General features: G+C 43.7%; 1 protein-coding gene across 1 annotated transcript in view; it reads right to left on the bottom strand.

Moving 5' to 3' along the window:
* LOC126282257 (uncharacterized) overlaps positions 1–14,583 on the bottom strand; it is a 1,335,550-nt gene that overhangs the window by 1,234,538 nt on the left and 86,429 nt on the right. The gene's annotated exons all lie outside the window — the stretch shown is intronic.

The following is a 14,583-nucleotide window of genomic DNA, read 5'->3' as shown; positions in this document are numbered from 1 at the left end:
CAACACACAGAAAGCTCGCTCCACACGTGGACTCGCCATGCTGGCGACTAGCGCTGACTATCGGGAAATTACCAAACTACGCTGTGGTGTTATACATGAAAATGACATACATATGATATTTGTACAATGGTTGGTTTCCGTGCAATAAATAACTGAAAGTGTTCCCTGACTTTATATATACCTGTACTATGCGTAGTGATTTCGCTCATTATTGTGTTGCTACATGAGAAAGATATTCACAAATTATGTGTTGCTGCTTAAAGTTTAGTTATTCTTGGTATTTAAAGACAGTGTGTAAAAAGCTAACACACCTCCAGTTTTGGATCATTGTTGATGAATCATTACTCACTGCATATTGCGAAAACAATAGCTAAGCAAGTGTGTGTGTGTGTGTGTGTGTGTGTGTGTGTGTGTGTGTGTGTTTGCCTATTTATATTAAAATTTTAAGATCAGGCAGCGTTTCGAAATTGTTTTCAGGGAGGTAAGAATTATTCCTTTTGAATAGCTTGAAGGTTTCAGGGCTTAACGATCACGATGGGAGTAGCATGGCTTTCTATCACGACACACGCCTTTCAGACTTAAATTGTTTACTAAACAGTGGGTCACAGATGTGAACACTTGCCAAATCGAGTGAAGAGGTAGACTATCATTGCAAGAGAGTACTACCATTCGAGCTGTCGCATGTTATGCTCCATGGTACACTGCGCAGTACAGTCAACGACAATCTTTGAGGCTGAGAAGGCGTCCTGTAGCGCGATGGATGATGATTAGTGATGGAAAATTAGATGTCTAACAGTAATACTGAAGCAAACACGAAGCACGGTAAAAATTACTTTAGTTTTGTTCATGTTACAACTCGAAAACTAGCGTAAGTTCATTCGAAAATTCTCGGAACGATTGTATACATATTAACTGTTTCTAATTAAATAGTGTGTGTGATTTTCTTGTTTAGTCCCGATTCACAATTCCTTTTCCTCTGTGCCGACAGTTAACTCCAATCGCATTTACAGTCTGAGAAAAACTAAGTTTGAATACTGAATCACAATATGACCACTGTTAATGAATCACAGAGTGTTCTTTTAATACCTACACTCTCTTTGCCACTGTATTGCACTGAAAAAGTTTCTCAGTATTTGCATCAAAACCCCATTACACCATGGTGCTCAATAATTAATTCTCTCTGTGTAATTCAGATTAATGCCTGCGAATCGATGTGTGCATATGCCAGTTATGGATGTTTGTATTAATACAACTGTGTCAATGAGTATATTTAATTTTGCCTTTATGGCTCACGTTACTTCACAGCTCTATCTTAGATGTCTTTAATTATCTGCTCTACCGATTGAAATAAATCACAGGAAAATTTATAGAGAACAAAGTTCTCTAAAACTTAAATCAAATCACAAGGTGACTTAACTGTCAGGAGCTACCAAAAACTGTGGAAGACCATATGGAGTAAGCTCAACAAGATCTACTCACCTGGGCAAAGTTAACAATACAAGAAGACGAACAAGATGTCACAAATTATCACCACACTAAGCAGCACAAGTTTCCTGGAAAATTAAGCAAGTAAAAAACTGCTCAGAATGTAAGTGCACCTATCAGGCAATGGGCAAAGAGGACTCACTCTCAATGACGGCTGAGACATGAATCACCAGAATCTAAGTTCACAGGCCTCCAACCTCTACTTAGAAAAAAGTGTACATGGGGACGACGACTCGATGCCGTTGCCAGTATGACAGATGAAAACCTCGCTTATTGCTCGAAAAGAAACAGGGGATCGCAGCAGATACATCCCTCTCTTGGAGTATGAAACATATATTAACAAACATGAGTTTCATAACGGCATGGGGCACCGTTTCCTCAACTGGTCGGGCCCTTGCAGAGCACGGCGGTGAGGTGACTCCGTATGATTGGACAACAAAAATTTTGGAGCCAAAGCAACTGCCTTTCTCACAATGGATGGGCAGTGCGGCTGGGCCTTTGATTTCCATGCAGAAAAGGCAGAAACGTCAAACTAAATTACTTTTTAGGCACAGCTGTGGCGGCAGAGATACTCCCAGGCACCGGCTCTGTCCACAATGGCACGAAGTAGTTGGCAGCCTCGCTTTCACGAAAGCTCTCTGTCTCCCTGATGGCGCACCTCTCCTAATGAGATTCACTGACTGACTTCTGCCGAGAACCGGACCCTGAGACCACATCGGTAGTGCACCGTACCACTACAAAAAACGAAAAACTAATCTCCCAAGCATACAGGTCCAATACGCACAAAATAATAAACAAAAAATAGTAGGAGAGAACGAAACAGTATCCTACAGCGATATGCGACAGTAATGTAACATTAGAAAGACGGGATCTTCCTGTTCATCTGCATCTACTGTATTCAGGATGTTGCATATGAACTAAGGAAGGTGTGTTTCACGTGTGTGGTTTCTTGTGAATCAGTGCAGGTATTTTGAGATAATGGAATAGGTGAAAAGTTGTTACATGTCACAGTGGAAAGTATCATTTGCCATATACTTCACAGTGGTTCGAAGAGTACAGTCATAGAAGTTGATATACAGTGCTGGAATAAAAAAAAAGGCAACCTGTCTCAAGGACCAGGCCATTTCATTGACAAGTGAAGTGCCAAGTAGCTCATCATTGTAGGAGCAGACGATAGTAAATTCACGTCACAATACAGTTTGCCCAAACAGTTGCATCGATATGTAGTGTACATCCCTCTGGCTAAACAGTGGTGTGTATTCTTGCTCGCAAACCATTGATAAGGCGCTGAATGGCATTCTGTGATAGACTGCCCCAAGCACTTGCGCCTATCGGCAATGGTTCCTGCAGGTTGTGGAGAAACAGTAAATTCCCCTTTCAACAAGTCCCATAGATGTTCAGTTCGCGAGAGATCTTGTGATCTAGATGACCACAGCTGTTGTTGTACACCACGAACAGTACGTTGGATCACAGCTGCCGTATGAGAGTTGTAAATGATGACCCCTACTCCATGAAGCTTGGAGTGGCACCTGTGTGTCGTGAGTACACTCCAGAATGGGCCGCTCACCAGGTCTTCACTGTACTAGTCTATGTTCATCACTCACACACAAAAGGAACCCACTCTCATCAGTGAAGTCAACAAAGCTCCATTCCATTGTCAGTAGACACTTTTACGCCACCACAGTAGCCGTGCTTCGGGTGTCTTGGTGTCAGCAGTAGCCTCCTGGCCAGAGGCATACGCGATCTTAGTGCTGCTGGAAGCAGACGGATGCCAACCACCCTTGGTGACACGTCCGGTAAAGTATGCGCCCATATTTCTTCCCTGGATAATTTTGGATCGGCTACTTCTCCGCTCACAATGCGTCGATCTTGATGTGTGTTTGTACGATTAGGACGTCCAGAAGTTAATCTAAGAGTGTGGGAATGTGCCACTGACCACAGCTAAAAGCAATGACACGCCACCAATATATTGTGCCAAACATGTGCATCAAACCTGTCGCTACATCCATTCAGTTTCCTGCAGGACCACAATGCAACTACTTTCAAATGGCTGAAACTGTTCAAGAGGTGTACGTACTCGTCGAGGAGGCGTAGTTGCACACTAGAATGAAGATTGAAAACACTGTTCACCTCTAAATTCAGCAGCATTTCTGTCTGCAAAGTCAAAAGAGGAAATGAGCAGACAGGCCACCTGTGAAGCATCTGGTCGCCGAGTACCATGACAAATGACTCACTAACGTTACAGTCTCTCAGTATGCACACCCTCATGCCGCTGAAGATAGTGATTGAGAATGTTGCATATTTTCCCGCAAGGGAATGTATGTACGAGGGTCACTCCAAAACAAATGCACACTTTTTTTTAAAAATCCATCTTTTATTCTACATGTTTGAAAGTTTTACAGAGTATAGATACATCCTTTAGGAACAATATTTTCATTTCTTCACATAATTTCCATCCCCCTCAACTGCCTTATGCTATGTTGGAACCAGCGCCTGTATACCCGCAAGGTAAAATTCTGGACCAATCTGTTGGAGCCATTGTTTGGCAGCGTGCACAAGGGAGTCATCAGCCTCAAACCTTGTTCCACGAAGAAACTCTTTCAGTTTCCCAAAGAGATGACAGTCACATGGAGCCAGGTCAGGGCTGTAAGGCGGGTGTTTCAGTGTTGTCCATACGAGTTTTGTGATCGCTTCCATGGTGTTTTGAATGACATGTCACCATGCATTGTCGTGCAACAGCAAAACATCCTGCTTTTGCCGATGCGGTCGAACACGACTCAGTTGAGCTTGAAGTTTCTTCAGTGTCGTCACATATGCATCAGAATTTACGGTGGTTCCACTTGGCATGATGGCCACAAGCGAGAGTCCTTCGGAATCGAAAAACACCGTAGCCATAACTTTTCCAGCAGAAAGTGTGGTTTTTAATTTTTGTTTTTTTCCTTGGGTGAATTTTCATGATGCCACTCCATTGATTGCCTCTTCGTCTCTGGTGAAAAATGATGGATGTTTCATCACCTGTCACAATTCTTCTAAGAAATTCATCTCCACCATTCTCGTACTGTTCCAAAAGTTCGCTGCATACCGTTTTTCTTGTTTCTTTGTGATCCACTGTCAACATCCTGGGAACCCACCTGGCACAAACCTTTTTTAACGCCAACACTTTCAGTATTCTGCAAACACTTCCTTCCCCTATCCCAACACAGCGTGACAATTCGTTCACTGTGATGCGTCTCTCAGCAGTCACCAATTCGTTAACTCTCAGCACATTGTCTGGAGTGTGTGCAGTACGAGGACAATGCTCAATATTGCCGTGCCCGCTTTCACCACGTAACCTGCTTGCCCACCGACTACCTGTACTGCGATCGACAGCAGCATCTCCACACACCTATTTCAATCTCTTATGGATGTTTCCCACTGTCTCGTTTTCACAGCACAGGCATTCTACGACAGCACGTTGCTTCTGACGAACGTCAAGTGTAGCAGCCATCTTGAAGACATGCTGTGATGGCGCCACTCACGGGAACAAGTTGAACTAAGTTTGAACACAAGCGGGAAGGATGTGTCTACAAACTGTAAACCTTTCACACATTCAGTATGGAAACTGTATTTTTACAAAAATAGTGTACATTTCCTTTGGAGTGACCCTCGTAGATGTACAAGAATTGAGATCGGAGGAAGAAGAGCGATTTAGGCATACATCTGTGTTCGCGGCCTCTTGGCGTGAGATGCGGCGAGGTCGCGGAATTCATCGCTGAGGTGTGAGAAGACTAGAGTGGTGGCCGTGAGCGCGATAGCTCCCTGGGCCGAGCTGCGGCGGGAGCGCGCATGCTAATGCCGCCACCGGGCGATAAGTCTGGCAGAGCGGGGCAGTGCGAGGCGAGATGAGGTGACGCACGCAACTCTGCGCCTGGGGCAGGCAGGCATGCGATGGTATCCGCGCGCTCGTTAGCGCCGGAGCTTATCGCCGGAGGTCGGAATGCGCTGCGATTCTGGAACAAGCCCTGCAGCCGCCGCTGCGCGCGTCCAGATAGTCCCAACAAGGCCGTAACGAGGACAGCGCCTTTGGCACGCCCTACCGTGCGAGCGCGTCCCGAGAGCTGACTGCACCGGCTAGCATCATTCCGTCTGCTGACTAATGTACGGCGGTGATTGCCTGCAGTGCCCTGTCGCTGTAGCCCTGTAGCGTTAAGTCCTGTCAAGCGCATGGGTCTAGGTAGAGATTAAGTGCGGGTAGGTCAAAAGCACGCAGTGTTCCGACCAAACTTCATTGAATACCTGACCCCAAAACGTTGTAACTCTCACTTTTCTAACAAGGGAACCTCCCCATCTCACTGCCCCCCCCCCCCCCTCAGATTTAGTAGAGGTCTTGAAAAACTGAACACAGATCAATCGAGAAAACAGGAAGTAGTTGTGTGGAACTATGAAAAAGAAAAGAAAAATATACAAACTGAGTAGTCCATGCGCAGGATAGGCAACATCAAGGATAGTGTGAGCTCAGGGGCGCCATGGTCACACGTGGTTAGCGTGAGCAGCTGCGGAGCTAAAGGTCCTTGGTTCAAGTATTCCCTCGAGTGAAAAGTTTACTATCTTTATTTTCGCAAAGTTATGATCTGTCCGTTCGTTCATTGACGTCGCTGTTCACCGCAATAAGTTTAGTGTCCGTGTTTTGCGACCGCACTGCAAAACCGTGCGATTAGTAGGCGAAAGGACGTGCCTCTCCAATGCGAACAGAAAACATTTGATCGCAGCGTCATAGGTCAACCGATTCCTCCACAGGAAAACACGTCTGATATATTCTATACGACACTGGTGACGGCATGTGCGTCACGTGACAGGAATATGTAGTCGACTCACCTAACTCGTACACTTGGCGAATGGGTAAAAAGATTCTCCTGCCTTGAGCGTTTTAGGTTTTCTTGTGGATGTGATAATCACACCCAAAAAGTGATGAAAAAATTAAACTTTTCACTCGAGGGAATACTTGAACCAAGGACCTCTCATTCTGCAGCTGCTCACGCTAACCACGGGACCACCGCGCTCCTTGATGTTGCATATCTTGCGCATGGACTGCTCAGTTTGTATATTTTGTTTACTTTTTCCATAGTTCCACACAACTTCTTCCTGTTTTCTCGATTGATCTGTGTTCAGTTTTTCAAGGCCTATCCATAGCGCCAATTTATAACTAAATCTGAGGGGGGTGCGATGAGGAGGTTCCCTTGTAAGGAACCGGTTTGTCACGTATAAGCGTTGTATTTTCCAGGAGTAAGGCGTGTAGGAAGTCATGTTGGCAAACATGTATATTAAGCGCCATTTTTAGTTTGTTCCCTATTCGTCGCGAGGCGCTCGGATGCAGAAACCTTGTAAACATGGAGCAGGAACGTTGTGTGACGTTAAGTCAGAGCATGTGCGACGATATAAATAGGGGCCGGAAACGGAAAATTAAGTATAGTGAATGGAAGAGGAATGCTGAGAAACACAAACGGAATTCGGGGCAACCATATTTGGCCCACAATAGCAAACCAGTACCCGGGAAAATCCCTGCTGAACAGGTGGGTGAATAAACATTGTATGCCAATCTAACACAATATTTCTGTGAAATGGGAGATTCCATATGTTATTCGCAAACATTATATTGTAATGCGCTGTAATAGCCTTTACCTTTGTCGTTAATGTTGTTATCTATACTGATCATTACGTAGTGCTACCTTTATAGATTGCTACCTGCAAATGTAGGTACCAGTGTGAAACACTAAGCCGGCCGGTGTGGCAGAGCGGTTCTAGGCGCTTCAGTCTGGAATCGCGTGTTCACTATGGTCGCAGGTTCGAATCCTGCCTCGGGCATAGATGTGTGTGATGTTCTTAGGTTAGTTAGGTTTAACTAGTTCTAAGTTCTAGGGGACTGATGACCTCAGATGTTAAGTCCCATAGTGCTCAGAGCCATTTGAACCATTTTTAAAACACTAAAAATGGAGGACAACAAAGAGCTGTTTCAAGAATTCTACGCTTCAGACTATAATGCACATACCACACATTTGGCTTCGTGGTGCATTGAAACAGTGGACATCAAACGTAGGGAGACTGAGGAGACCATTTCGCGCAGACACTGCGCATTAAAGTACTTTTCAAGAAGAGGAGCAGAAAAAATTCAGGTATGTCAAAAAAACGTTGTGCATGGTATATAGGATTACAGTTAGACGTGTACAAATGCTCCAGGGGAAGATGATATGTGGCGTGCGGCTAGAAGACAGAAAAAGTAAGCATGTAAATCGTCCAAAAAACCTGCAGGACAGGTTGAAGGACCCGATAAGAAACCATACTGAGAAGCTACCAAAACAAGAAAGCCACTACTCAACACAAAAATGCAAAGCTCTGCCTGAGATCCGATTTGGATATTTCTAAAATTTGCCGTCTCTTTAAAGAAGACAATCCGACAGTACAGTGCAGTGAAATAGCTTACAGAGATATTTTCAGAGGAGAATATAATTTTCGATTTGGAGTACCTCCTTCGGAGTCATGTGGGTATTGTGACAGACTGTTCCTGCAGTTAGTTAACAGTAAAAATGAAACAGAGAGAAAGAAAATCGACGAAGAAAGCGAACTGCACCATTTACATGCGGAAGCAGCGTATTCAGTGCTGGAGAAGGATACAGCACAAGCTAAAACAAACGAAACCTATGTTGTGATATGCACAGACCTCCAACAGGTGCTGTATTGTCCTACCCTTACCCATTCTGCGGGTTTCCATCAACGTCAGCTGTCAACCTACAGTCAGGCGATACATAACGTTGGTGACAAAGTGTGGATGTGTGTGTGTGCTGAAACTGTTGCCAAGCGGGGATCAGTGGAAATTACTTCGTGCCTTCTGAAGTACGTAACATCTACATTGTCAGTTCTAAACCCGTGTGAAGAAAGAACTTTACTGGCGTGGTCAGATCGATTAACAGGACAGAACAATAATTGGAAAACTATTGTTTTGTATCCATATCTTCTGAACATGAGGTATTTCACCTTTGTGGAGCAAAAGTTTATTACAGGACACAGCTTTTTGCCTTGTAACAGGGATGTCGCATTAATTGAGAGAAATAAGAAGATCTACTCTGTGTATGAACCATTTGAATGGGTTCAGGTAATAGCTACTGCACGACCAAACAACTCGTTTCTGGCTTGTTACATGGAGCAGGACGATTTTATTGATTGAAGCGGTATCGAAAAGCAAGTCCGCGAAGATCCAAAATGCAAAATAACGGATTATGTTTGGATGGAGATATCTTCAGACTCCCCAACAGTACTTCAGTGCCGCAAGAGCCGTAACTACTTGCAGCCTTGGTACTCCAGGGGTACTCCAGGGGTAAAATTAGTATTACAGTTCCTCCGGTGGTGTTTAGCTTGAATGCCCTCCCTAGACTTTATGGTGAGCCATTGCCTGTCTCTTCGGAAAAGAAAGCTAAACTGCTATACATGTTTAGATATATTCCTGAAAAATACCGAGAGTTTTATGAGAACGTAAAGATAAAGTAAAGTGACAGTGTCATGGTCGGTCACGCAAAACGTACGTTTGCAACAATACGTCTTGTGTGCCGTGAATAATCGTGTTACACAGTGGGAACTCCTAATAATGTTTCGTTTAAACTGCGCGTGCAGTATCGATTGTGTTACTTTATATTCTTGTGAAATGAAAATGTGAACGTTTATCAGTGCAAACCCTTCTTTTTTAACAATATTTCCACCTTCAGTCAAACACCCAGAAGTTCCGACATTGTATAATGCAAATTGTATTTACGCCTAATCAGAATAAAACCAATAAACAGTATTAGAGGTTAAATAATATCAGTGGTATAAACGTTGTAACCCACAAAAGTGTGCTACTGTCGTTAGAGTTACAACTTTTTTGTATGGATGCCGAACAAAAATCTGTAATATCTTGCTTTTCAGGCCACTACTGCCACAACTTGTACACATTAATTAGTAATGGACTCATTTCAAGTTATTGTGAATGCTATTTCTGCCGTTCGTAAACCTGTTGCATAGGTATTGGTTTTTAGCACCTCCTGTACAATTTGTATTTTGAGGGTTACAACGTTTTTGCCGGCAGGTATTCAATTATGGGTACAGGATGGTCATACACTGTCTGAAACGTTTGTAAGGTTGTTGGGTGACGGCAAATAACTGTTAATAAAAATATTCAAAATGTAGCTCCGTTTCCGAGTAGAATTTTCAAAATTTTTAGGTTTGCCCATTGATGGGAGGTTAAACTGGAAGCAACACATTGATGGTCTGCTGAAACGTCTGAGTTCAGCTATTGCTGGAGCCCACCCCTGGTCATCCTGCATACATCTATTTAAGGATCTAGGAATCTTCACAGTATATATATATTCACTTATGAAATTTGTTGTTAATAATCCAACCCAGTTCAAAAGTAATAGCAGTGTGCATAGCTATAACAACAGGAGGAAGGATGATCTTCACTATGCAGCGTTAAATCTGGCTTTGGCACAGAAAGGGGTAAATTATGCTGCCAAAAAAGTCTTTGGTCACCTACCAACCAGCATCAAAAGTGAAGTAGTTTACCTTTCGTATTGCTTGGTAGAGCACTTGCCCGCGAAAGGTAAAGGTCGCGAGTTCGAGTCTGGTTCCGGCACACAGTTTTAATCTGCCAGGAAGTTTCATATCAGAGCACACTCCCCTGCAGAGTGAAAATTCTCATTCTGGAAACAACCCCTAGGCTGTGGCTAAGCCGTGTCTCCGCAATATCCTTTCTTTCAGGAGTGCTATTTCTGCAAGGTTCGCAGGAGAGCTTCTGTAAAGTTTGGAAGGTAGGAGACGAGGTACTGGCGGAAGTAAAACAGTGAGAACGGGGCGTGAGCCGTGCTTGGGTAGCTCAGTTGGTAGAGCACTTGCCCGCGGAAGGTAAAGGTCCCGAGTTCGAGTCTCGGTCGGGCATACAGTTTTAATCTGCCAGGAAGTTTCAATATATTAACTGCTTTTTACAGCTGAATACTGACATGGTTTAGACATACACCTAAAACTAAAAGAAAACAAATAATTGCATTATAGTTCAAAAATTTTTATTTGAAATTACAGAGACATTTAGTTGGCTAAGTGTTCCACAGACCTGAAATCTTTTTTATCGAAATGATGTAGATCAAGTCAGTTTGTAGGACATATACGAGATTAGTGTTAATATTAATAAACATTTTTATGTTAGATTTAAAACTTAATTTGATTTTTGGTAGATATGTTATACTATTGGACAAATGGTCAAATATTTTTGTTGCTGCAAGTTGAACCCGTTTCTGAACCACTATCAGGTAAAATAGTTGGTCGTAAAGGTCGCTTTGTCTTCTAGTATGTAGGTGTGGACAACACTATTCTTCGCAAATTGCCATGGATTATCTATGATCAAATTAATTAGCGAATGTATGTGCTACAATGGTATAGTTAAAATGCCAGACTCTTTGAAAATGTTATAAAAACTGTTATAACAAAAAACAGGTTTTAAAAAATACTTTGTTTTGCTAAAACAAAATTTTGCTCTATTTTTTTGTCTTTCTTTGTAGCATCAGTACTTTCGCCGCCTATAAAAACAGTATGTCATTCGGAATAGATGCTCCGACCATTATCAAATTTTTTCACAGCGATTTTATACAATGTAGGAAACTGTATTTAATAATCTCTATAAATATAAAACACATTCCGTTTAGGCGTGCTACAGGAGCTCTCAGATACCTTGAGAGCTCATTAGAAAAACTGTTCTCAGGTTTATTACTCTTCCAATTTCTTTTCCCTAATTTATGATCACTCCATAACGAAACGTTCTCTGTATTTTTATCAGACTAGTCAGATTGAGACACAGTATATTGATTGTGGACGAAAATCAGTCTTCACGAAATTTTTAAGTTATGCTACAATATTTGCCTCTTTAAAGTGCATTCAAATTCAATTGGCTCTAAGCACTATGGGACTTAACATCTGAAGTCATTATTCCCCGAGAACGTAGAACTACTTAAACCTAACTAACCTAAGGACATCACACACATGCATCTCAGAGGCAGGATTCGAACCAGCGACGTAGCAGCAGTGCTGTTCCGGACTGACCTCAGAAGTAAAGTCCCATAGTGCTTAGAGCCATTTGAACCATTTTGAAATCTAGGGAAGTGTAATATGCGTACGAGAGAGGTGGCTTATAAAGTAGTCGTTCGACGCTCTCTCGGGAATCGTTCGTTGGCTTGTGTCGTTTAAGAAGTTGGACTGACGGAAGTGACACAAAAGATTAGAAGAGACCTGCCTAGCTGATCACAAGTTAGTTAACCCGACCTGTGTGTGTCACAGGGATAGTCAACGATATTCAGTTGGAGACGCGGCAAGAACGACATTGTGCATATCGGATAATCACAAAAACCAGCGTTCTACATCTACATTTAAACTCCGCACGCCACCCAACGGTGTGTGGCGGAGGACACTTTACGTGTGACAGTCATTACCTCTTTTTCCTGTTCCAGTCGCATATGGTTCGCGGGAACAACGACTACCGGAAAGCCTCCGCGCGTTCTCGAATCTCTCTAATTTTACATTCGTGCTCTCCTCGGGAGGTATAAGTAGGGGGAAGCAATATATTCGATACCCCATCCAAAAACGCACCCTCTCGAAACCTGGCGAGCAAGCTACACCGCGATGCAGAGCGCCTCTCTTGCAGAGTCTGCCACTTGAGTTTGCTAAACATATCCGTAACGCTTAACAAATAACTCTCTGAAGAAACGCGCCGCTCATCTTTGTATCTTCTCTATCTCCTCCGTCAACCCGACCTGGTACGGATCCCACACTGATGACCAATACTCAGGTATAGGTCGAACGACTGTTTTGTAAGCCACCTCCTTTGTTGATGGACTACATTTTCTAAGGACTTTCCCAATGTATCTCAGTGTGGCACCCGCCTTATCAACAATTAATTTTCTATTATCATTCCACTTCAAATCGTTCCGTACCCGTACTCCCAGATATTTTACAGAAGTGACTGCTACCAATGTTTGTTCCGCTATCATATAATCATACATTAAAGGATCCTTCTTTGTATATATTTGCAATACATTACGTTTGTCTATGTTAAAGGTAAGTTGCCACTCGCTACACCAAGTGCCTATCCGCTGCAGATCTTCCTGCATTTCGCTGCAATTTTCTAATGCTGCAACTTCTCTGTATAATACAGCATCATCCACGAAAAGCCGCATGGATCTTCCGACCCTATCTACTAGGTCATTTATATATTTTTTGAAAAGCAATGGTCCCATAACACTCCCCTGTGGCACGCCAGATGTTACTTTAACAACTGTAGACGTCTCTCCACAGAGAACAACATGTTGTGTACTGTTTGAGATAAACTCTTCAATCCAGCCACACAGCTGGTATGATATTCCGTAGGGTCTTACTTTGTTTATCGGGTGACAGTGTGGAACTGTATCGATCGCCTTTCGGAAGTCAAGGAAAATGGCATTTACCTGTGAGCCTGTCTCATGAGCAAATAAAGCGAGTTTGGTCTCCGACGATCGCTCTTTCCGGAATCCATGTTGATTCCTACAGAGTACATTCCGGGTTTCCAGAAATGACAAGATACGCGAGGAAAAAACATGTTCTAAGATTCTACAACAGATCGATGTCAGAGATAAAGGCATATAGTTTTGCGCATCTGCTCGACGACCCTTCTTGAAAACTGGAACTACCTGTGCTGTTTTCCAATCATTGGGAACATTCCGTTCTTCTAGAGACTTCAGGTACACGGCTGTTAGAAGGGGGGCAAGCTCTTTCGCTTGCTCTGTGTAGAATCGAACTGGTATCCCGTCAGGTCCAGTGGACTTTCCTCTGTTGAGTGTTTTCTGTTGCTTTTCTATTCCTTGGGCACTTATATCGATGTCAGCCATTTTTTCGTCCGTGCGAGTATTCCAAATTGTGTCAAGAAACAGGAAACACAGTATTTCTTGCACCAGATCAGAAACGTAAAGTAAGAGGAATGAAGGTCATACCGTGATGTAGTGTCTGTCTTCCTTCCTGCATACTGACAACAAACTGAACAGGAAAGGTGCGACGGTGTCGCTAGTGGCACGTTAAGTATACTTCGCCACAATCCGTACAGTGGCTCCCAGGTGTAGGCGCAAACAGGCAGACAGCTGGTGTGTGTGTGTGTGTGTGTCAGAGAGAGAGAGAGAGGGGGGGAGGGGGGGAGAAAAAGACGTACGGAAGAAAAAAATATATAGTTTGGGAAGCAATTCAGAGGAGAATAAAGCGGTAAGATATGTGGACGTTTGTGGGCCCACTCTGGGCTACGCAGCAGTGCTAGCTGGGGCTTATTCCACGAGAGAGCGCGACGAAGCGACCAGCAGGCGCCTCCTGACGTGCAACACGCCGCGGCGGTGATTAATGTGCCGGCAGCTGCCAACGCAAACGGTCAGCACCCGCGGGGGATCGCGCAACCTGGACTGCACATTCCGCCTCCAGCATCGCTACGTCACTCTGCCAGCGCCACCGTCAATTGAGTACTCCCGACTTTCAAATGTTCTAACACCCAGGCCTCCACATGTCAGACACTCAGATCGGTACCAAACGTTGTGTCGATAGCGTATCAACCGTAACTCCGATTTATTTCGTACCACGTGCTGCCATCCAGCAGAAAGGGCGTAAACGTTAATTAAAAGTGACACCAGAAGTACAGAGCGCAGGAAACGCGTTACTGCAGGCATAGCTTCTGTGGGACAGTTGGTAGAGTGTTAAATAGTGCCGGCCTGGGTGGCCGAGCGGTTCTAGGCGCTTCAATCTGGAACCGCGCGACCGCTACGGTCGCAGGTTAGAATCCTGCATCGGGCATGGATGTGTGTGATGTCCTTTGGTTAGTTAAGTTTAAGTAGTTCTAAGTTCTAGGGGACTGTTAACCTCAGATGTTAAGTCCCATAGCGCTCAGAGCCATTTTTTTGTTAAATCGTCCTACCACGAGTCCTGGTTTCATCTCTCACTGATGATTTCTTTACTGTTTTATGCGTCAAAATGTCATATAGGACTATTAATACTCCCGCACGTGTGATGCAGTTGTCTCTTTATTCTACTTTTCCTCCT

Source organism: Schistocerca gregaria, chromosome 7 (assembly GCF_023897955.1).
Source record: "Schistocerca gregaria isolate iqSchGreg1 chromosome 7, iqSchGreg1.2, whole genome shotgun sequence".
NCBI lineage: Eukaryota > Metazoa > Arthropoda > Insecta > Orthoptera > Acrididae > Schistocerca > Schistocerca gregaria.
Note: the sequence above shows the minus strand (reverse complement) of the source record. Positions and strands in the feature narration are given on the sequence as shown.